The following is a 22,040-nucleotide window of genomic DNA, read 5'->3' on the forward strand; positions in this document are numbered from 1 at the left end:
TGCTGTGCTAACTTAATGGAGAGGGAGGACTTATGTGCACATGCACGGAAGTCTTGACATAGTGCTTCAACTGACCTCTGAGTGCTGAAAGCAGAAAAATGGGGGGCATTAGGAAAATAAAAATTTGTGATCTGGACTCCATATTTACAGTCGTACTACTGTAGATAATGGTCCAAAGCCAGGGTGACAGATTCCCTTTAAATTTAATATGCTGGTGTGTGCTGTGAGGGTGAGCCACTTCTCCATAACTGTCACAGCAGCAAGCAGTAAAGAGTTTTTGGAAGGTACTTACTGGTGGGTTGGAGTCGGTAAAAGGTATCGCTGTCATGGAAGTAGGTTTTTCTGGTGGTCCCCAGTGGTAAGCCGTCACGGAAAACAGGTGGTTCTGGTACCCTGACATATTTGTCAACACCGAGTCGAGTCGGTGCGGTGCGACTGTGGATCACATTTGTGACAGCTGGCATGAGGAGGTCTTAGATGGTACTGACTGAAGGGGTTGGAGTCAATAACAGATATCGGAAATTTTTCATGGTAGAAGTTTTTGGTGGTGGTCCCCGATGGGAAGAGGTCCTGAAAAACAGGTTTTGTAGAACCAAGATGTTGTGGTTCGATGACATATTTGTCAACACCGAGTCGATGCCATACGACAGGGGATCACATTTTTCAGTATTACAGAGTAGGGCTTTTCAAGAACTCCATGTTTAATTGCACTTCTCAAGAAGTTATATTTATGGAATTTTAATGTTAATTAGTTGGATGTTTATACCTGTTTGTTAATAAAGAAGCTGCCCTGTTGTGGCCTATATATTGCAGCAGCGTGTCCGTGTGTTTTTATTTGGTGGGGTAGGAGTTGGGGAGAGGTAGATTTGGAGTACAAGTGGAGGTAATCCTGACAACTATAGAATACCCTAGTCATGACTTCTTTGTACCTCCATGTTGACCACTCTGCAGTTGGTTTGGGTAAATCCATTAAAGAGTTTACATGGCTGCTGGTATAATGCTCTTCACGTACAACTATGAATTCTTTTTCCCATCTAATTGTTTTCGATCACGTGCTATAAATGTGGAAAGGCTGTTGACATTTCAGTTTTATTTGTCTGATTATGCCAGGAAAATGAAAAAGCATTGAGCGGAAAACCTATAATTACCCCAGAAGATTTTAATTAAAACAAAAACTCCTTCTCATATTTGTACTAAAAACTAAGAAATTAAGATTTCACTGTAAATATTGTTAACTGATCATAGGAAGATTGATGCTTTTCCATGGCAGTTGTAGGGGCTGTAGTCAGAGACAATATGGGTCAGTCGACTGGAATGGAACTACAGTTGTGGCCAAAAGTTTTGAGAATGACACAAATATTAGTTTTCACAAAGTTTGCTGCTAAACTGCTTTGAGATCTTTGTTTCAGTTGTTTCTGTGATGTAGTGAAATATATTTACACGCACTTCATACGTTTCAAAGGCTTTTATCGACAATTACATGACATTTATGCAAAGAGTCAGTATTTGCAGTGTTGGCCCTTCTTTTTCAGGACCTCTGCAATTCGACTGGGCATGCTCTCAATCAACTTCTGGGCCAATTCCTGACTGATAGCAACCCATTCTTTCATAATCACTTCTTGGAGTTTGTCAGAATTAGTGGGTTTTTGTTTGTCCACCCGCCTCTTGAGGATTGGCCACAAGTTCTCAATGGGATTAAGATATGGGGAGTTTCCAGGCTATGGACCCAAAATGTCAACGTTTTGGTCCCCGAGCCACTTAGTTATCACTTTTGCCTCATGGCACGGTGCTCCATCGTGCTGGAAAATGCATTGTTCTTCACCAAACTGTTGTTGGATTGTTGGAAGAAGTTACTGTTGGAGGGTGTTTTGGTACCATTCTTAATTCATGGCTGTGTTTTGGGGCAAAATTGTGAGTGAGACCACTCCCTTGGATGAGAAGCAACCCCACACATGAATGGTCTCAGGATGCTTTACTGTTGGCATGACACAGGACTGATGGTAGCGCTCACTTTTTCTTCTCCGTACAAGCCTTTTTCCTGATGCCCCAAACAATCGGAAAGAGGCTTCATCGGAGAATATGACTTTGCCCCAGTCCTCAGCAGTCCGTTCACCATATTTTCTGCAGAAGATCAATCTGTCCCTGATGGGTTTTTTGGGAGAGAAGTGGCTTCTTTGCTGCCCTTCTTGACACCAGGCCATCTTCCAAAAGTCTTCGCCTCACTGTGCGTGCAGATGCGCTCACACCTGCCTGCTGCCATTCCTGATGGTGGCACTCCGATCCCGCAGCTGAATCCTCTTTAGGAGACGATCCTGGCACTTGCTGGACTTTCTTGGACGCCCTGAAGCCTTCTTAACAAGAATTGAACCTCTTTCCTTGAAGTTCTTGATGATCCTATAAATTGTTGATTGAGGTGCAATCTTAGTAGCCACAATATCCTTGCCTGTGAAGCCATTTTTATGCAACGCATTAATGGCTGCACGCGTTTCTTTGCAGGTCACCATGGTTAACAATGGAAGAACAATGATTTCAAGCATCACCCTCCTTTTAACAGGTCAAGTCTGCCATTTTAACCCAATCAGCCTGACATAATGATCTCCAGCCTTGTGCTCGTCAACATTCTCACCTGAGTTAACAAGACGATTACTGAAATGATCTCAGCAGGTCCTTTAATGACAGCAATGAAATGCAGTGGAAAGTTTTTTTTTGGGATTAAGTAAATTTTCATGGCAAAGAAGGACTATGCAATTCATCTGATCACTCTTCATAACATTCTGGAGTATATGCAAATAGCTATTATAAAAACTTAAGCAAGAACTTTTTCCAATTTCCAATATTTATGTAATTCTAAACTTTTGGCCACGACTGTACACTCAACCTGAAGGTGGTTTTTATGTTGTCTGTTTGCTCTTGGGCCTTGTGCTGTGAGTGGAGAGGCTTGGGCTCAGTCACAGTGACTTTGTATTGTGTGCACTTATGGTATTTTCCTTATTTCCTATTTTGTGATATGTGAGCAGTACTATCAGTTGGTTACACTATTATACTTCAGACTGTGACACCATTGAATCGGTATGGGTATTGTAATTGTGGTTGGAGGTACTAAAGCTGACCAGTTCTCTAAAATACATAGACTACATGAAGGTCTGAGATGCTTCCTTTATGTGGGAATCAAAGGCTTGAAGTTCTGGAAGGTGTCATCCGTTCCCGGCAGGGACAATTCTGCTAGTGGATTGAGCCGAGTGTAACTGACATTTATGTAGGAGCTAGTGATGAGATCTTGTACCATTTTTGGGGTTCAGTTACCAGTCTTTAATCTTCCACACTTTCCCAGCACTTTTCAAGCTTTCATGTAACCTTGTTACATCCATCTTTGCTTCTAATCATTAGACAGACCACTTCAGACCCACAGTATCTTTACACAAAGACTAAGGCTGCTTTCACACTCGCGTTTGGTGCGAATCCGTGATGGATCTGCACAGACGGATCCGTTCAGATAATACAACCGTCTGTATCCGTTCAGAACGGATCAGTTTGTATTATCTTTAACATAGCCAAGACGGCTCCGTCTTGACCAACATTGAAAGTCAATGGAGGACGGATCCGTTTTCTATTGTGCCAGATTGTGTTATAGAAAACGGATCCGTCCCCATTGACTTACATTGTGTGTCAGGATGGATCTGTTTGGCTCAGTTTCATCAGATGGACAGAATAGTGTTTTTTGGTGTCTGCCTCCAAAGCATAATGGAGACGGAACAGAGGCAAACTAATGCATTCTGAGCAGATCATTTTCCATTCAGAAGGCATTAGGGCAAAACTGATCCATTTTCGACCGCCCTGAACGGATCTCACAAACGGAAAGCCAAAACGCCAGTGTGAAAGTAGCCTAAGCCTCAATATGTTGTGAAGAGGATGAGAATCTTCAAAACTTGTGACTTTGAAGTTTCTCTAGTAAATATGACAGCCACATCCCCTCCTTATGTGTCCTCACATTGCTGAGTGCTTTATACCTGTCTCACTACCCTCAGGGATTTAGTGTAAAGAATTGGGAATTGCCAGGAACATACAAAACCTTTCATCAAGGCTGCTGTGAGACTGAGAGGAATGCAGCATACGCACCTTTGTTCTTCCATCCTCACACATGGATTTACACTTTCATCAATGGAAGGTAATTACAGATGGTGACATGTGGGAGAATCTGAACTGGGATTTGTATGAAGTGCAGAGACCTGATCCTAGAATCCTTCTTAAATACATTAGGGTAGAACATGGCATCTAGGCAAGTGATGGCCAGATAGTGGCCACCATGAGCTGGCTATGTTGCCTAGTACCCAGCTTCCACAGGTTAGTGTTCAGGCAAAGGACTTTCTGTTTTGCTGGCCATTGTGACATCTTTACCATGTTGCATTACCTGTGAATAAATCAGAAATATGTTTTAGGATTCTAAGCTAAAAAAAAACACTATTCTCAATATAGAAAGGCTATAGCCCTTATAATTGGTAAAATTAGAATTCTAGATGTTTTTCTTCTGTTGTTTTTTTTTTTTTCTCTATCTTGAAACCTGAAATCTCTACATGTAAGACTGACCACTTTCTTCCAGGCTATAGCCTTGCCATTATAGAGAATGGTTTTATCTACAGGCTAATACATATTACTGGTTTCTTATAATCCTATACTGTTCCTGTGAATAAGCAAGTAATATGTATTAGCTTTCTAAGCATAGAAAACATCTCTTCTCAATATGGTATGGTTATAATGAGGAGTGTATATGATATGTACATACAGCTCTGCCCTCAGTTCTGATGTCTAGCCCTGTCAATCAAGGGGAGGGGGGTGTTCAGAGCACAGGGGTGTTACAAAAGCAGTGATCCGAGGATTCAGCCCAGTTTCCTGATACTACATTTGCATATGAATACGAATGTCTGGTTTAATAGCATTGATCGTGCTGACAGAGGCTCTTCAATGACTTACCCAGCCCCAATTGAATGGGATGTACTTTTTTTATTTTTTTTGTCAAGATCAACATTTAAAGGGGTTGTCTGCTTTATTCATATTGATGACCTATCCTCAGATCGCTAGGGTTCCGACTCCTGGCATCCCCACCTATCAGCTGTTTGAAGAGAAAGCAGCGCTGCCGTCTCTGCTCTGTTTACCTGCTCGCCGCAGCAATTGCAGTGGTGGGCACGTGTAATTACAAGTATGGCATCCCCATTGAGATACAGTAGTTAATAGGAAACGTGTTATGGGATTTGCATACTGAGCTGAGAGCTGGGCACAGATGGATAAGAATTCAGCATAGATTTAGGGATTTAGGTAGGGAGGGGGCACAGGAGCTTAGGGTGCTTTAATGTTAGGATGCTATTATTCAAATCCCTGCCTGAGAAGAACCTATATAAAACTTAGCTTATAATAGGTCCCCTGAAACAAGATAAACAAAATCACATAAGTATGCAATACAAGAAAGCCCCGAAATAAGTCTTAGTTCTAAAACAGTCTATACTTTCCAAAGTCCGAATTAAAGTAATAAACTGTAAAGATGATAATAAAATGATATTCAGGAAAAAACACTCAGTAAAGGCAGTATATTAGAGCAGGCAAAAAATAATCAGAACATAGATGTGACCGCCCTGTTCAATGAGTCAAGTGGCCTGTCCTACTCACGGTTTTTATGCTGATAAGGGCTGTATTACACCAATAGATTATCTGACCAATTTCTGTCCAATCAGTCCAATAGTTGGTGTGTTTAACAAAAGATCGGTGTGTGTAAACGGACATCTGACCAATGATTGATCAGAAAATCTGTCTGATAATCTGTTGATGTAATACAGCCCTAAAGGCGGTTTTACGCTGGCTGAGAAGCAGGCGATTGTCTGGAAAGAAGCGTTCCTTCCCGACAGTTTGCTGCTCGTTCAGTGAAGAAGATTCTCCTTCGCAGTCCTCATACAGCTGCTTTGTTTCTGGGCAGCAGATCTCTGTTTAGACAGCACAATCTACTGCCCCGAAACAATAATTGGTGTGCCTGCACTAACGACAGGACTACCTGATGAACGAGCGCTTTGCGACACTTTTATTCTACTTTCACATATGCGTTTGGTGCGGATCCGTCTTGTATCTGCACAGACGGATCCTCACTGATAATGCAAACACTTGTATCCGTTCAGAAAGGATCTGTTTGCATTATCATGAACAAAGTCAAAACGGATCCGTACTGAACACCATTGAAAGTCAATTGGGGACGGATCCGTTTTCAATTGCACCATATTGTGTCAGTGAAAACGGATCTGTCCCCATTGACTTACATTGTAAGCCAGGACAGATCCGTTTGGCTCTGCATCGTCAGGCAGACACCAAAACGCTGCAAGCAGCATTTTGCTGTCCGCCTCCAGAGCGGAATGGGGCGGAACGGAGCCAAACTGATGCATTCTGAACGGATCCTTATCCATTCAGAATGCATTGGGGCTAAACTGATCCGTTTTGGGCCGCTTGTGAAAGCCCTGAAACGGATCTCACAAGCGGACCCAGAAACACCAGTGTGAAAGTAGCCTCAGACGGGCAGATTGTTGGGGAGAATCGGGCCATCTAAATCCAACTTAAGGGTTCAAAAAACAGTAGAAGCCACTCTGAACTTGGGACTCTACTCGTACTTTTCCCTAATATGCCCCTGCATCTACCCATGCCTACAAGCAGAGCACCCGCCTCAAAAGGGGCGACCCTACTTCTCAGTGGCTAAAGTCACCTGTATGGTCCTAATAATTCTCTGATATCTTTGTAAAAGTCCCAGCCAGCGCATTTTCCCAGTTAAGATAGATAGTTCTTCAGGGGACCAAAGTATTGAGGATAATTATTGAAGACAAGAAGACGACATCCTGATAAGAGAAGCACACACATGTACTCACCGTAGCTGTTATTTATGCCCATAGAGCTCACATGTGTTCTGCCATAAAGTGTCCAGCCTGAAATGCGCGCCACTTCTGTAATCTCATTGGGCTGCTGTGAAGAGAGTTTCACGTGTTCCATCCTGAGTCCATGTATCTGTGACGTCACTTCTGGTCATGCATATTGGTTGGCTACCAGTTCCAGGCGCTGAATGTTGCCTAAGAGGTGTATCAAAATTATTTTTATGTCCTATCCCTAGCCCCACAATAGAAAAGCCATATCAACAAAAAACTAATATGCTAAAGTATAAAGTATAGGCTCGCATAGATGAATCGGGCGCAGCGGAGACGTCACTTCCACCCAAGAACTAGATGTGTTCCACATTGAAACACATACCTCAAATGGTCATATATCCCTTGTGTTCCAACCTGGAATGCACCAGTGATATTACATAGAACCATATAAGATAATATACCATATAAAAAGGGGTATATTTATAATTAATAATAATCTTATAATTAATATAGGAGGCATATTATACTAGAGACATGGTATATGACACCTAGATAATATTAGCCTCATCAAAATTAGAGAATGGTAACACTTTATCACACTAAAAAGGGGGGGGGGGGGGTATGCTTAACAAGTACACCTGTATATCATAACTTGTGCTGAGCAAACTTGTGTTTTAAATTCGGCGTCTAAAGTTCGGGTTCTGGTAATCGAAGAATCGGATTATGGATTCTAAATTCCGTTATGGTCCGTGGTAGCGGAATCAATAACGCGATTCTTCGATAACCCGAACTTAAAACACAAGTTCGCTCAACACTAATCATAACTTACTATATATGCCAAGAGGGAGGAGCATAATACTATAAATCAACAAGTGAAAACCCTGGGGATTGTATTACTTAAAGAAAAGTTATTCTTGCAGAAAAGCCTTCCTTATGTAGGGTACAAAAAGGGTACATCCAGTGGTGCCACTAAAAAGCAACACAAACAGATATAAAGTCAATAAACAGATTACATTCCAGCTCATCATATGATCCCACTGCGCGGAGCAGACCGGACAAGTCCTTGGTGCAAACACAGAAAAGAAGTTCCAGCATCCAGGGTTGTATATGTTGGCGTTATCTTTATTTGTCTTCGGTTAAAATACAGCTATACAGACATCAACTCCCTCCACCGCCCGATTAACATGTTTCGAACTTAGCAGTTCTTACTCATAACCCATAACACCACGCAACAAAAAAAAAACTTTTCGTCTGCTACAGGGCAAAAAACATTAGTCCTATACTAAATCGAGTGTGCAGATTACAAATCCGAAGTCAGAATTGTTGTAACACGTCACGAAATTTTGCTAAATGAATGAAGCATTTGGAAAGCATTGAATAATTTTGACCAAAACGAGTTTTACTCCAACAATTACCTGATCTACATCAAAGTTTGCGTAGTAAACAGTGTATGAAAATGTAATGGAATAACAAAATTTCAAAAAGCCTTGTTTTTCATTTTAAAAGTCTTACTTGAGCAAGGCCCAGTACTGTTAAAAGTGCTTCAGGCATCTGCTTTTGCTTTTGTGAACGGTCATATTTTCCAGTTGCAAAAACCAGCAGTTCCCCATCATGTTGGGATTCCAGCTGTCTTGATACCTGTTCTCCATTGCAGAAATATCTTTATGGAACTGCTCTCCAAGTTCGTCACTTACGTGTCCCAAATTGGGTGACACGTAAGTCAAGATAGGGATGTAAGGAATTTGGAAGCCAAGTTGTTCATATGCTGTAAGCATGTTGTCTACTAATTCAGCATAGTTTACAGCTTGTCTGTTCCCAAGAAAGTTCTGCACTACTAGCACAAATGCATCCCAAGCTGCAAGTTCCAGAGGGTTGAGTTTTGTTCTGAATGCGTCATCATGCATTGCTTTGTTGAATTTGGGGCCAATGAAAATTCCGGCCTTTATTTTAGCATCAGTTTTCAGTGTGCTAAATGTCTCCTTCAAATACTGGAAGCCATTTCCATCACGATCAAGGGCAATTACAAAATGTTTCATTAAACCACGTTTAATGTGACGTGGTGGAAGATAAACTTGAAGTGGGCCGACTAGTGATTTGTATTGTACATTGTACTGACTAACTGTGTGCTAGACTCTGAGAGGCCACTGTCTCATTTTGTAATGATTATTCTCATCACGACTGTTCCATAGGCACAAGAAACACATATGCTTTGTGTACTCTAACTGTAGGCCAAGTATCAGTGCTACCACTTTCAGGTCAGCACAAATATTTGATCATTTTCAAAATTAACTCCATAGAAGCATGGGTCTCTTTCATTCCAACCGCATGAGCCAATGGAACAGATGGTTTTTAGTTTAGCATTGTGCAACAAGACAGCTTTCAAACTTGTTTTGCTAGAGTCTATGAATAGCCTCCATTCATCGAGAACATGTGTACCATCTAACTACGCCATCATAAGACCATTTACATCAGTACAGAAACAGACATCGCTTTCCATTGCATAGTATGCAGCTAACTTGGTGTGTCAAGGACGAAAGTGTGAAGTTGAGGTTCCTCGTTGTAGCAAATTCCATTCCTGAAGTCTAGAAGCTAGCAGTTCTGACTTTTCTTTAGATAATGACATTTCTCTTACCAGATCATCTAAATCTGATTGGCTCAGCAAATGCAGCTAACCCTCCAGTTGTTCTGGACCAGGAAATACATTGTGACAATCAACATCATCTCAGGATCAGAACCGTCTGTTTCAATTGCTGTTCCTGCTGTGGAAGGGCCAGGCACTGTATTTTCTACATCGTGAGGTACTAGTTTAAGAGCATACTCAGAACCACTGCGTTAGCCCAGAGTAACACACAGTGCAACAAACATGAGGTGCCCAGCTTTTATCTTTATCTCCAATTTTACAGTCAAAGTAATACATGTAAGCAAGACGCACTCGCTTTGTCTGATCATAAGTAGTGTATTTGCCACATATGTAGCAGAAATTGTCTGGATCGTTAACACATTTTTCGTTTATCCATCTTAAGTTTCAAAACTGATAGCACTAGAACAGATCACTTTATCAAAATCTGTCCAGCTTGCCTTAAATACTTACTGCTGTGGGGTTTCGCTCTGGTAGATAGGGCGCAGTACAGAGGCAAAATACAAGTTCTTAACTTAAAACGTCAGTGTTTATTCACACTTGAGGCAATTGCACAAAACAGCACGCCACCTACCCCCTCCCCCCTTTGTTCAACCCTGAGGGGGTGGACACACATGAGACAATGCACTCGGGACAGGGCATCCGCTTTTTCCTCCAACCAGCCTGCTCTGTGTTGTACCAAGAACTTAAAGTACTGAAGAGACAATAACCGTCTGGTGACCCGGGCATTCCTGTCTTTGGCCTAGCTCATCCACTTGAGAGGGTACTGGTCAGTCACCAGGCGGAACTTTTAGCCAGGCACTCTCTCTCCACTATACTTTACCTGGTTTCGGCTGGGGTGATCTTGCGGCTTAGGAAGACAATGGGATGCTCCTCACTGTTGGTTTCCTGAGATAGTACAGCACTGTGGCCTACTTCGGATGCATCCGTATGTACCACGAATTCCCAAAACCGGTGACCCACACAGGGCTAACTTCAAAGCAACAAAAGCCTCTTCCGCCCGATCATCCCAGCGAATCATCACAGATTTTCGTCCCTTCAAGAGCCATGTCAAGGGCGCGGCTAGAGTAGAAAGTAGGGAACAAACCTCGTGTAATAGCCCACTATTCCCAGGAATTACTTTATTTGCCTAGTGGTGACAGATCGGGGCCAATTCCATATCGCCTCTATTTTGTTCACTTGCGGTTTGATGACATACCCCAGGTACTAACCCTATCGCACATTTTTTTGGGTTAGCGGTTAGGCCAGCTTTCTGAAGAGTGTCCACCACAGCCTCCTCTTTGAGTAGGTGACTTTCCCAGTCAGTACTGTGGATGACAATATCGCCCAGGTAAGCCGAAGCGTACCGACGATGTAGACGAAGCACAATGTCCATTAGTCACTGAAAAGTGACGGGGGCGCCATGCAGACCAAAGGGTAAGACCTTATATTGATACAGCTCTCGATGAGCTCATCCACCTGGGGCATGGGATACGCATCGAATTTGGAAACCTCGTTAAGTTTTCAAAATTCGTTACAATACCGCAACGTCCCGTCCGGTTTGGGTATCAATACTATAGGACTGGCCCACTCACTTTTTGACTCCTCAATGACGTCTAGCTGCAACATTAGCTGCACATCTTTCGATACAGCTTGTTGCCAAGTCTCGGGCACCCAGTATGGGACTTTTGCCTGAGGTTCAGTAACAATGTCATGCTGGATTGTGGCAGTGCGTCCAGGGAGGTCCGAGAACACATCTGTGTTCCGACTAACGAACTCCCTGGCCTCCTGAGTTTGTTTAGAGAAGAGGCTGTCAGCAATTATTACTGTGGCAGCCGCCTCTCTTGCATCAGACCTCTTCTCCTAGAAAACCCTGTACAGGTTTCCCTATCTTTCCACGATTTGAGTAAATTCACATGGTAAACCTGCTCTGGCTTTCGCTGCCCTGGCTGGTGTACCTTGTAGTATACATCTCCAATTTTCTCGGGTACCTTGTAGGGCTCCTGCCACCTAACCAGGAACTTATTGTCCATGGTCGGCACCATAACCAAAACCTGATCACGATCACCTGGGTTAAAGATCTGGACCCGAGCCTGCCGATTATAGACTCGACTCTGGGCTCGCTGAGCTGCCTCCATATGCTCTCTAACTAGAGGCAACACTGTCTCTATCCGATCTTGCATCTGGGTAACGTTCTCAATGACATTTTTATGTGGCGTAGCTTGTTGTTCCCATGCCTCTTTGGCCACGTCCAAAAGACCGTGAGGTTGTCTGCCATATAGCAGTTCGAAGGGCGATAACCCAGTAGAAGCCTGGGTTACCTCTCGCACTGCGAACATGAGATAGGGCAGAAAGAGGTCCCAGTCCTTCTCATCTTTAGACACTACCTTTTTCAACATAATTACAGTTTGGTTAAGCCGTTCTACCAGACTGTCCGTTTGCGGATGGTAAACAGAGTTCTCTCATAACCTTTGACATAAAAGGGGTCCCTTGGTTGGTCAGAACCACTTTAGGTAGACCTACTTGGGAAAACATCTCCATTAACTGCTTAGCTATGAGTTTGGCTGAGGTATGTCACAGTGGCATAGGCTCCGGGTACCGAGTGGCGTAGTCTAGAATGACTAAGATGTGTTGATGCCCTCTGGCGGACTTCGGCACTGGGCCTATGAGGTCCATAGCTATTCGGTCAAACGGTTCTTCGATTATCCGGAGAGGTACTAGGGGACTACAGAAATGTGGCTGGGGGCTAGTTATCTGGCAGGTTGGGCAAGACTTACAAAACTCTTCCACTTCTTTGAATATGCTTGGCCAGTAAAACCACAGTAGAATACGATCCTGAGTTTTCTGCAGCCCCAGGTGACCCCCGAGAACGTGTTGGTGGTCTAGATCTAACACAAGCTTGCGATAAGCCTTGGGGACCACTGTTCAATAGGCTCACCCCGTAGTTGGTTTACCTGATACAACATATCTTGATGTACCACAAAATGAGGAAACACTGACTCTGCCCCAGGTTGTTGTGGTTCACCATCTATTATTAACACATTTTCCCAGGAGCGGGATAGGGTTGGGTCCCGACGTTGGGCGGTACCAAAATAATCCCCGGAGACATTGAGGTATGCCAATTCAGGACTCTGTGGCAAGTCATCCACGACTCCCACCATCACACTTAGCAGGGTTGTCTCCCCCTCTTCCACCGAAGTGACGGTCACCCCTACCGCTGGCCCTTCGGTCTCAGGTTCCCAGGGTTCTGTTCTCCCCTCTGAGCTGGGCCACTCTGCTAGGGTTACCCATGTCTCATGGGTATAAGTCACTCTCATAGCAGGCCACAGTGCTGGGAAGCCCGGGAAATCTCTCCCTATTATAAGTTCGTAATGTAAATTAGGGCCAACTGCCACTTCGTGAGTCCATCTGCCAGCCCCTGTTAGAGAAACCAGGGCGGTGGGATAGCCTTTTAAGTCTCCATGAATGCACATGACAGCGACTTTCCGGCCAATATACTCTGCTGACCGTACCAGGGGAGCCTTTACAAGGGACACCAGACTCCCTGAGTCCAGCAGAGCCTCCGCTGGAGTGTCTCCTACCTCCACCTGGCACAGGTGGTTTAGAGTTTTTGGGGTACCTGCTGCACACAGCTTCCTGGCATATAGCGACTGACGATAGCCAAAGTTAGTATCCATGGGTTCCACCTGACAGGGACAGTCAGCTCTTACTTTTCCCAGCTCCTGACACAGCCAGCAGACTATCGGAGCCAGGTCCGTAGAGGGTACACCCCGGTGGGTTTGGTTGGTACAAGTGACCGGGTCTGGGATAGAGATTTACGGGGTTTAACTGCCCCCCTCCCAAAAGAACCCCTTGTAACAGTCTTAGTAGCTTCGTAGTGCTCCCCCAGGTCCACCATTTCTAGGGCGTTGCCAGGAGACACCTGGCCGATCCAGGGCTGGAGAGGGGATGGCAGAGCCCTCCAGAACATATCAGCCAATAGTCTATCCAGAATAGCTGTGGGACTCTGCACATCAGGCTGTAGCCACTTTTGCAAGAGGTGGAGTAAGTCATAATACTGGGTCCTCGCAGGCTCAGCTGACTTAAACCCCCATTGATGTACTCGCTGGGCCCGGACCAACACATTAACCCACAGTCTTGCCAAAATCTCACCCTTTACTTTTTGGTAGTCGGCCACTTGATTGTCCGGCAAGTCGAAATACACCCGCTGGAAATCGGATGCCAGGAATGGAGCAACGACCTCAGCCCACTGGTCAAGGGGTAGCTTTTCCCTGATGGCCACTTTCTCGTACATCGACAGGTAGGTTTCGATGTCGTCTGCGGGGGTCATCTTAGGAATCGCAGCGCGGACTGCTTTCCAGGCATCGTGGATGCTCTGGGTTGGTCCTACTGTCTGAAAAGCCATCATGTGTTGTAGCAGCAACTGGTTAGTCTCCTGCTGCTTATTAGCCTCGCGTTGCTGCAGGTTTGTCTCTCGCTGCTGCAGATTAGCCTCCATAAGGGCCTTCACAACAGCCTCCATTTTGTCGTGGGTCACTGGTTGTAATACAGCTGGTTTAATGTACGACATACAACCGTGCCTGAAAAATGCAGAAACCAAAAATATCATTCACGCCAGCCTCACTGCTGTTGCCCGCATCCTCCACCAATTGTGGGGTTTCGCTCTGGTAGATAGGATAAGGGGGCGCAGTACAGAGGCAAAATACAAGTTCCTAACTCAAGACGTCAGTGTTTATTCACACTTGAGGCAATTGCACAAAACAGCACGTAACTTTGCAGTCTTGGTGTTAATTCAAACACAATGGAAAGTTCATATAACACAAGTCACCTTGCTGGCAGTTCTGCCTCCAGTAGTCCACAGCAGGCTTTAGGGGGCCTGTTTCCTCAGCATGCGGCTCTCAGCCCTCCAGCACAGCACAAAGCCTCAGATCCCAAAAACAGAGACATCTCTGCTGAGCCCAGTTGCCTATTTAACGACAGCCAGGTGCTGCCAAAACCCGGACCGGCACTTAAACTCCGGTCCGGTATTTGACCTCACATGCTGGGTGGAAAATACCTGCCTTGCCAGACACAACCCCTCACTGTGTCACACTAGTCCATTGGAATATTTCTAATATAGTGCATTAATATTATAACTGAATAGGCTTTGCCTGAGTAACTTAAAATCTAGACGTGTGAGGCAAATTCCGAGTTCATATTTGGAATCAGCGCTCTCATTTTAGTATAAATCACATGTTTTTCTCTCAGTAGCAAAATTATTGTTGCGCGGTGTAATAGATAAACTAACCTGAACCATTCCCAGTTCGATGATTACAGATTTAATGTAATTAATAAAGTCCTCTAAAACATAATTCAACCATAAGGGGGAAAAATCTATGCTGACTGATTATCACTGTGATTTTACATTTGGAGCTTCTAGAGATCAAGATCTAGACTTGCACACTGCTGCTTATTGCTCTGCATTGAAATTTCCTTGTGATCCCTGTGTCTTCTGGGTAGACTCGGCTATAAAGCTGATAATCTTCCATTGTAACAAGAGGATATGCTTGCATTAGGGTTAGAAGTCCATGCAATGTATAACCCCAGAAGATGTGGGACAAGAAAGCAGAACATTTTACTTTATTGTTAACTTGTGTTGCATCATGGTTTGCCATTAACCTTAAAACAAGATATCCAGGTAGTTCAGTTACCCTCGCCAGGTGAAGCATTTTCTGTAGGGGTGGAGTTTCTTAAAGGTAAAGTCTATAGTCATATAATACGTACTGGCTTACTGCTTGGTGTATGTGATGATCAGCATCGTATCCAGGACCTAGAGCCTCCAATTTAGGAATGAGAATATGAAGGCCATAAAACCAAATAAATGTATCCATGTTGCCGTGACTTTGGCCCTTGTATTAACATGGCTTGGAGCCAGGACCTGAAGAAGCCGGCTTCGGGGTTCTGAGTATGTGAAGTCTTTGCTAGAACTGAGCAGAACACTTTGTATTAAGCTGCACACCAGCACAAGGCCAGATTTATGCCACTTTTATCCTTCTGAAATCAACCTGCAGAGACCTATTACAGCTTTACTGCAGTTTTGTGGCTGGAAGAAGCGTCAAGCGAGGTGCAGGCGAACGCTAACATTCCAGGCTGGGCAAGGGAAAGTGAATTCAGCAAGTTCTAGATATTTTTCTGTGTGTGCGGGTGTAAGAAGAAACTCCATACGTTGGTCCTTTCTGTCCAGAGCTTGTGCCCGTGTCAAACCCTACTGTGAAATTAGTGGTGACCTACTGCCAGCACAGAACTATTAAGACTTGTGGTTCCATCACATACAATGCTAATAGGAAAAGTCTCATTTACACGTCACCTCCCAGTCAGAATAACATGAACTGATTGTCTGGATTTTGGGGAAAACCCTTATCAGGTCGTGAAAGAATATCACAGCAGAGCCGTATGAGGATCATGTGAGGGACAGTGAACACTTCATTTCAATTTGTTTATGTGTAATAATGACATTAGCTCGGTAGCTGCTATAAGCTTCACTGATGCTTGCACGGAGGCTAAAGGGCTAAAACATTGTGGCCATTTATTAAAACTGGCGCCAGGTGGAGATCCTATTCCCTATACTACGTAAGGAGGTGAATCATTGCTCTAAATCTTCCATCTTTGGGGTTCCGCTCATGCACCTCCTATAAGGCTTGCTTTTTTATTCTAGCTTATTTCACTGTAGGTGAAATTAATGCGACTCTGCTGACTGGGGATGTTGTGCTTTACCACTGAGCCTGAACTCCAATGTTGGGGAACTTTAGACTATGATGGCGGCCTTCGAATGAACACTGAAAGATAAATATAAGATAGGGCAGGACCTTGTCCTGTTGTGTTATATGGATAACAATATATCAGTAAGTGGCTTATATTAACTTTCTCTACATAATAAATTTCACTTACTGAAGTAACACAACCCCTTTAAGTCACAAATTATGGTGCACGCTATAATTGCGCAATAATTTGCAAATTTTCAATTGTCTCGTCAATTGGATAATAACAATACATTAATAAGTGGCTTGTATTAACTTTCTCTACATGATAAATGCCACTTACTGAAGTGAGACAACCCCTTCAGCACTTTAGTAAATGCCCTGGATGTATCCCGCCATTCATAATTGACCATATGTGCTGACAATCTAATCTTTCCATGTCACATACTGGGGCCAGTTTCATAAGAATCCAATTAATCTATCGGTATGAGGTCTTTTGGTCAGATATGAACCTTGGGCCCCAGTTAGAGGACACATTGTCATTGCACTCAGGCTACCTGAGAAACCAACTACTTGGTCAACACCTCTTTCCCCAATGTGCCCTCCATCCACTCATCACAGATTTTTTTCATGTTTGTTGGTGCAGAAGAGATGCTATATACTGTAGTGTCCAATATAACATGGGCAAGTGCTGGTCTGCACTTGGATGGATTTCCTTTAGATGAATGGATACAGTCCTCTGATTATATGACGTCCTGGGGATTTTTGGGCTATAACGATCTGATGGTTTGTTTGGCTTCGACTGGTCTGATTTTTCTCGGGTAATATTCCACAGTGTGTTCATTGAATATCAATACAGAGTAAACCGGAATCTAGGAACCTTGTGCCTGAACTGTCTATAAGAACAGTACAGAGACAAAGAACGTTGAGTATCCAAAATCTCAGAGCGAGTGTCCTGTAGCCAATGAGAGTCTAGGATTTGTGTTTTTCAAGCAGTTTAGACAGTAGAACCTGAGCAGTGATTGGCGCCCCAGTCCCTGCTGTGTGAGCTGGAGGTCACCTCTGCTACCGGCGTCCTCATTGCTTCAGACTTCCATTTATAGTTGCTTTGCCACACGAGGGACATTTAGTTTTGACTCTAAAAACACCAATTACTTTCTACATTGTTATCAAAGGCTTTTTTTGTGCGTGAGATAAATTGCAGCCATTTTCTGCAAGGCTCCAATGCTGATAGGGTAACGGCATCCATTAAGAATTGACATGTTGGTCTTAACAAATTGTATCTCAGCCCATAATATCCCCCTGATTCATTTGCCTTAATAGCGTTATTATTGTTGTGCCAATCAGCTGAGGCCGCGACAAGTACAAATCAAAGTTCAAAGACTGCGGTTTTATTATTCGTTTACTCGTCTTGTTATTTTATGGCAAAAGGGAAACAAAAATCTGTCCAGGAGATAAATAACAACCGTTTCTGGAAATTAGAAGAAAACACAATTATTTGTGCGCAGGATTAAAGCTGCGATTCTCAGCACTTTCTAGATGAAGCGTTGAATTGTTCTTTTTCATCACATCTCGCAGCCGTAAAACTGATTTCTTAGGACAACTTTTTCTAAACTACAGAAATGGCTTCTTCTGGAACTTGAAAATATAATCCAGCTCAGCCTAATTCATACACGACGACTAGATAACTAGCCTCCAGATCTTGACAATTTATATTCCATCTTGGGCGTTTTGGCTACTTTGCCCATTCTACATTTCTCTGCCATGGTTCATACTTCAATATCCTCATTTTGTTTTCTGAGATTATAACTGATACCAACTAATATCTGGCGTTTTGAATGTTTCCTCTATATCTGCTGGGGTCAGAGCCCATCAGTATTAATGCCCCACATTATTACAAACATCAACCTTACTGGAGTATTGATGCCATCCTGTACAAGGCCCCACTGTGGAGCCTGCTTACGAGAGTAGCTCATGTGCTGAGATGTCCATGAGCTGCCCTATTAATGGATAAAACCTGAGGAGAAAACAGTGTATATAGAGGATTAGGCTACTTCCACATATGCAATTTCCTTTCCGGTTTTGAGATTTAGAAGAAACGCTGAACTTTACGTCGAGCTTGTGGACCTTAGGGGACGCACTAACACAACCGGTCATAGGCAGTATTTAGGTTTCAGCAATTTTCCGTTTTATTCATAGACAACGCGTTTCGGGGTACTAGAAACCCCTTTATCAAGTCTGGGTCGGATTAGCAGAGCAGGCGCCACGGCTGAATCCGAATGACTCGTGTCATTCGGATTCAGCCGCGGCACATGCGCTGCTGATCTGTGCCAGACTTGATAAAGGGGTTTCCAGTACCCCGAAACGCGTTGTCTATGAATAAAACGGAAAATTGCTGAAACCTAAATATTGCCTATGACCGGTTGTGTTAGAGCGCCCCCTAAGGTCCACACGCTCGCCGTAAAGTTCAGCGTTTCTTCTCTTCTACCGTTACCCGAGTGGCAGGGTGGCTCCTGCCGAAGGCGATCGGACGAATCTAGGCTGCACCAACCGTTGCAATTCTCTTCTTTTGGCCTTCATTGTGGTTGCGCCCAGTTGGTGCAACCTCAATAGGTAAGCAAACCATCTCTTATAGTAGATTTTTTTTTATTGAGCATACTCACCCTATGAGCGCCTTTCTCTATCCCATTCGCCACCATTTGCGGTTTTGAGATTTGGCAGAGGATCTCAAAACCGGAGGAAAACACTTCAGTTTTGTCCCCATTCATTGTCTATGGCAGGCATGTCCAAACTGCGGCCCTCCAGCTGTTGCAAAACTACAACTCCCAGCATGCTCTAATAGCTGTAAGCTATCCAGGCATGTTGGGAGTTGTAGTTTTGGAACAGCTGGAGGGCCGCAGTTTGGACATGCCTGGTCTATGGGGACAAAACTGAACAAAGCGGACACAATGTAAGTCAATGGTGCTGGATCAGTTTTTTTCAGACAGGAAAAAAAAAACGGATCTGGCACTAACACTAAGTCAATAAGCGCTGGAAAAAAACTGATCCAGCACCATTGACTTACATTGTTTTGTTCACTTTCGATTTAATACAACCACATCGGAACAGAACTGCTGCATCCGGTTGTATTAAATCAAACTGAAGAGTTTTCTTCCAATTTTGAGATTCTCTGTCGGATCTCAAAACCAGAAAGGAAATTGCATACATGAAAGGACTGTTTCATGGAGCTTTCCTGGTACCTCTGGCAACAATGAAATACAATTTGCGGTCATTAAAGGGAACCTGTCACCAGGATTTTGTGTATAGAGCTGAGGACATGGGCTGCTAGATGGCCGCTAGCACGTCCGCAATACCCAGTCCCCTTAGCTCTGTGTGCTTTTATTGTGTCAAAAAATCGATTTGATACATATGTAAATTAACCTGAGATGAGTCCTGTCCCTGACTCATCTCACACACAGGACTCATCTCAGGGTAATTTGCATATGTATCAAATCGATTTTTTGACACAATAAAAGCACACAGAGCTATGGGGACTGGGTATTGCGGATGTGCTAGGGGTGATCTTGCAACCCATGTCCTCAGCTCTATACACAAAATCCCGGTGACAGGTTCCCTTTAAAGAAGCACTCCATGGATGCATACATTATAAAGCTTTTCCTTATAGGAAACTGGTCATGTGATCTTAAGTCTAACTGCTCTAATGTGTAAACACAAAAGTACAGCTTGTCCCGCAAAAAAAAATGCCCTCATGTGGATATGTGAGCAGAAAAGTAAAAGTTATGGCTCCAGGCAGACAGGAATGAAAAATCCTCCGGTATCCTAAGGGTTAATAATGGCCTATGCTAAACTTGGTAGGCAAAGAAAAAAATACCAGAGTGCATCTTTACTGGAGCTGAATGTTCCATGTCTTGTTTCTCTTCATGGTAAATATAGCTCAGACGTCGCACACAGCAGCTGACAGACTTAATTGGTCAATCATTGTCATACAAGCATTTCTCTGCTCAATCACACGTTCTAATGCAGAACTTTCTGCAGCGGAATAGGCATGTAACCTTTTCACTGCCATCAGGATTGCATATGCATGGTCTGGATCACATATGTGCCAGCTGGACACTAGAATCTTCAAGCCATGACATTGTGATGAAGAAGCAAGGAACTGTTACAGTAATTCTGATTCAATGGGCAGAGAGCCTATGAGGGGGGACTTGTCTTATGTATGTGGGCATGTCTTATAAATCTGGACATTTCCTACATATGTGGACTTTGTGTATGTCTATAGACTTGTCCTTGATAAAGCAGAGTAATTGAATTATGTTAAAGGGGTTATCCCATGATTACGGTAAAAATAATAATCATACATCATACAATGCATGACAATCTCTTTCCAACAATGAACCAACCCTGTGCTTCATATGGAACCAGAGATCTACTCATCCTTCTTTCAGTTGGTCTGCTAGATTTATATCAACCTGGCAGCTCAGGGGTCATGTCCTTTGGACTGCAGTTCAGAGCCATGTCCTCTTTCTGGCAGCATATAATTTCTGCTGCAGCTTTCTCCCTATCACAACTCAGGAGGAAGTTAAAGGATGAAACTGACCATGTGCGTCCACCTCAGTGAGGTGGACAGAGAAAAAAGAAAAGAAAAAACGTCAGGTGGCGCTACAGATACATTTAATTTTGGTTTGAAAACTTCAAAATATTTTTTGTGGGATAACCCCTTTAAACCCTTAAGGACTTAGGGCATACCTGTACGTCCTAAGTTTAAATTCAGACCTGCAGTTTGCGGCTTTTACCTTATCTGGCGGGCGGCAGTGCCATCGGGTCCCCATGCGGCTGTGGGGGGGACCCGATGGCATAGAAGGCAGCGCGATGTCTAAGGAAGGCATCGCGCTGCCTTCCGGTGAAGAGCCTGTGAGATCCAGCCCCCTGGATCTCACAGGCCCCGGAAGCTGTATGAGTAATACACACAGTATTACTCATACAGCCAATGCATTCCAATACAGATGTATTGGAATGCATTGTAAAGGATTAGACCCCCAAAAGTTCAAGTCCCAAAGTGGGACAAAAAAATAAAGTGAAAAAAAAGTAGAAAAAATAAAGTTTTCCCCCCAAAAAATTTAGTTTCAAGTAAAAATAAACAAAAACGTAATTTTCCCCAAATAAAGTTTTAAAAAAATGGTAGGGAAGATACATATTTGGTATCGCCGCATCCGTATCGACCGGCTCTATAAACATATTACATAACCTAACCACTCAGATGAACACCATAAAAAATAAAAACTGTGCTACATAAACCATTTTTTTGTCACCTTACAACACAAAAAGTACAACAGCAAGCGATCAAAAAGGCAGTTTGCCCACCAAAATAGTACCAATCTAACCGTCACCTCATCCTGCAAAAAATGAGCCTGAGACAATCGCCCAACAAATAAGAAAAATATGGCTCAGAATATGGAGACACTAAAACATATTTTTTTTGTTTTAAAAAAGCTGTTATTGTGTAAAACTTACATAAATAAAAAAAAGTATACATATTAGGTATCGCCACGTCCGTATTGACCGGCTCTATAAAAATATCACATGAATTGTTAAATAAAAACTGTGCTAAATAAACCATTTTTTGTCACCTTACATCACAAAAAGTGTAATGGCAAGCGATCAAAAAGTCACACGCACCCCAAAATAGTGCCAATAAAACCGTCATCTCATCCTGCAAAAATCATACCCTACCCAAGGTAATCGCCCAAAAACTGAAAAAATTATGGCTCTCAGACTATGGAAACACTAAAACATGATTTT

General features: G+C 43.3%; 1 long non-coding RNA gene across 1 annotated transcript in view; it reads right to left on the reverse strand.

The window, feature by feature from the left end:
* Positions 1 to 304: 304 nt before the first annotated feature.
* LOC122926737 overlaps positions 305 to 22,040 on the reverse strand; it is a 31,615-nt gene continuing 9,879 nt past the window's right edge. The window contains exons 2-4 of the long non-coding RNA XR_006387705.1: positions 6,894 to 7,091; positions 4,117 to 4,408; positions 305 to 570 (exon numbers count right to left, since the gene is read on the reverse strand). This is a non-coding gene — a long non-coding RNA (uncharacterized LOC122926737). The remainder of the gene's footprint in view (positions 571 to 4,116; positions 4,409 to 6,893; positions 7,092 to 22,040) is intronic.

This window comes from Bufo gargarizans, chromosome 2 (genome assembly GCF_014858855.1).
Source record: "Bufo gargarizans isolate SCDJY-AF-19 chromosome 2, ASM1485885v1, whole genome shotgun sequence".
Lineage (NCBI taxonomy): Eukaryota > Metazoa > Chordata > Amphibia > Anura > Bufonidae > Bufo > Bufo gargarizans.